At 36.3% G+C, this 2972-nt stretch overlaps 1 protein-coding gene across 1 annotated transcript in view; it reads right to left on the reverse strand.

Annotated features, from left to right (window-relative positions):
• The window catches only part of GDAP2 (ganglioside induced differentiation associated protein 2), a 138555-nt gene that overhangs the window by 22002 nt on the left and 113581 nt on the right, over positions 1 to 2972 (reverse strand). The window lies entirely within an intron of this gene.

Below are 2972 nucleotides of genomic sequence, written 5' to 3' on the forward strand. Positions count from 1 at the left end.
TTGCTCAGGCTGGTTTCGAACTCCTGAGCTCAAACAATCCGCCCGCCTCGGCCTCCCAGAGAGCTAGGATTACAGGCGTGAGCCACCGCGCCCGGCCTCCCCTCTCCTTTTATCACGTTCATTGGGGGTGGGGGAGGCACTTGACCTTGCTAGAACCCAGTGAGTTAATTTAAATTATCTCTGAATTCCATACCAAAATCAGTTTGTTTGTTACGCAAAATAATAACTACTTCAGGCAAAGATGTTAAATGTAATGAATGGAAACATGTGAATACCTATTATATATAAGGAGCTGTGCTACTTGCAAAAAGAGACTATGCAGGGAATTTTTGTGCCACTGTCTCTTACCTTAGGACCTTTCCACATGCTGCTCTTTAGCCCTGACACCCTTTCCCTCAATTCTGCCTGGCTAATTGTCCTTTCGAACTCAGATCAGAATTTGCCTCAGTGAAGACACTGTCTTTGACTATGCTCCACCCAAAGCTGGAAAAGGAACTTCCTTCAAAGTGTCCCAACAACACTGTGTTTACTCACATTACTGCAAAATAATTAACATTCTGTATCGTATTATCTGATTCTCTAAATAAAATATAAACTCCCCAATGCACAGACTGTCTTACTCAATGTCATATTCATAGGGTATAACTCGGGGGGGGAACCTGTGGCCCGAAGGCCATATGTGGCCTTCTAGGTCCTTAAGTGTGGCCTTTTGACTGAATCCAAATCTTACAGAACAAATTCTTTCATTTTTATTAACATATTTTTGTTCATCTTTCATCTTTTTATTTTTAAAATGAATGCATTTGAAATACCAAAGAATAAAATAAGTTTCAATGAAATAATCCCTCCAAGCTGACCAGCACAATTAGAACATTAGTAAGCCATATGGGCTAAATTGACTGTTGCTGTGCTCGTGATTTAGTTCTAACTTCCCCCACCTGACTGGCATCACTATTGCCCAAGGCTGACTGGTAAGAGTTTATGGGGGTCGGGTGAAGTCTGCTACTAGTTTTTGACAATGGTGCACTGTGTTTCTGTTTGAAGTGGAATTTGTGAATAGCTGCATGGCTTGACAGTATTTTTTAATTCTCTCTGCTTAACGTCAGGTCTCCCTGTCATGCCAAAGATGATCAAGAGAATGCTGAAGGAAGAAAACAGATTTTTTAATGAGGATTGGGAATTGCAATATTATCTTGATTTGCTTGCTTTGTAATACTGCAATATCAACATTAAAGAAATTCAATGCTCTTCAGCATTGTAACACTCATAAGGACAACAAATATTTTAAATTAGAGTGAGAGCTGCGAAGGTTGTATCGCAGAAATTAAAAGATAAAAAGCAAAAGCAAAAACAGTCTTTTAAGCAGCAATAAGACCTGGAAATAATGCCACTGAAGCAACTTATAAAGTAGCTTATGTACTAGGGGAAAAAGGAAGCCATTTAGTAATACAGAAATTGTAAAAGAATGCATTGTCAAACTGGTAGGATGCTTAGACTCTGATAATGTTTCAAAGTTCAAACAACTGCCTCTTTCAAGGTGAACCATAACTGATTAGAAACATGAATTAGCCTTCAAATAACAGAACAACTTCGTGTAATACTTCAAAAGGAAAATATATATTATTCAATTGCTTTGGATGAATCAACTGATGCTACTCACTCGATGCAGGTTTTATACTTCATTTGGGTCATAACAGAAAATTTTCTTTGTATGAAGTTACTCACTTCGGGCACTCTTGTGAACAGAACATGGGGAATAGATATCTTCAACAACTTTCAAGATAAATGTAGTGAAGTTGGACTGAATTTGGCAAATTTAGTGAGTGTATGTATAGATGGTGCACCTTCCATGACAGGAAAACATGAAGGGTTTATTGCATAGATAAAAAGAAGTAATAATAGATTCAGATGCTCTCATACATTTTCACTGTATCTTGCATCAGCAAAATCTCTGTGCTAAAGCTACTATTTTAAGTGACAAGTTATAAGTATCGTTAATTATATTCATGCAAATGCAACAGAGCATGGTCAGTTTTGTAACATGCTGAAGTTGAATAATGAGGTACTCAGAGTGGATTTGCTGTATCATTCTAAAGTGCGTTGGCTATCGCAGGGACAGGTGTTCGCCAAAATTTTATCTCTGCAAGAACAGATAGTTAAATTCTATGAAGAACAGAATCAGCAATGTGAATTATTGAAAGAAGATTTCTATAGCAATGTAGCATTTCTATGTGATGTCAAATCAAATCAAAATGACTTGAATATTTCTTCGCAAGGTAAAACTAAGTCTATATATGATATGTGGCAAAAAATCCAAGCATTTCAAAAAAAGGTATCTTTTTTTAAAACAATTCTTCAAAAGAAAATTTCAGATGAACATTTTCTCCAGTTAGCAAAGATCACTGATGAGCAGGATGATATATGCAAATCATCTGAAGAATACATAGCTGTTATAGACCTATTAATTGGAGAATACAATGAAAGGTTCACCAACTTTGAGAATCATGACATCACACTCAAATTAGCATTTCAGCCTTACCTGGTAGATACCACCAAGGCACCTAAAGAACTACAGATGGAACTGATTGAGCTTTCAGTAGATGACATTTTGAAGTCATTGTTTGATGCTAAGAAAGATCCAATTGAAATATGGAAAAATGCAGTAGAATACCTACGCCTTTGGCAACATGCCTGAAAAATGCTTTCTTGCTTTTCAACCGCTTATTGCTGTGAATCTACATTCTCCTACCTAACCCAAATCAAGGTACCCTTAAGGTCACAAATGACTGATACCCATCTAGAGAATCAACTGAAACTGCAGACCTCCATTCTAACCAAATATTCAAATGTTTTCCAACAAAAAGCAGACATAACAAAGTCATTAAAAGGTTATTTAACTTTAAAATTAACAAATACTTTTCATTTTTTGAAATTATTAAGTACATAGTAGTTAGATTTTTACAAAATAATGT

This window comes from Propithecus coquereli, unplaced genomic scaffold (genome assembly GCF_000956105.1).
Source record: "Propithecus coquereli isolate 6110/MARCELLA unplaced genomic scaffold, Pcoq_1.0 Scaffold197, whole genome shotgun sequence".
NCBI lineage: Eukaryota > Metazoa > Chordata > Mammalia > Primates > Indriidae > Propithecus > Propithecus coquereli.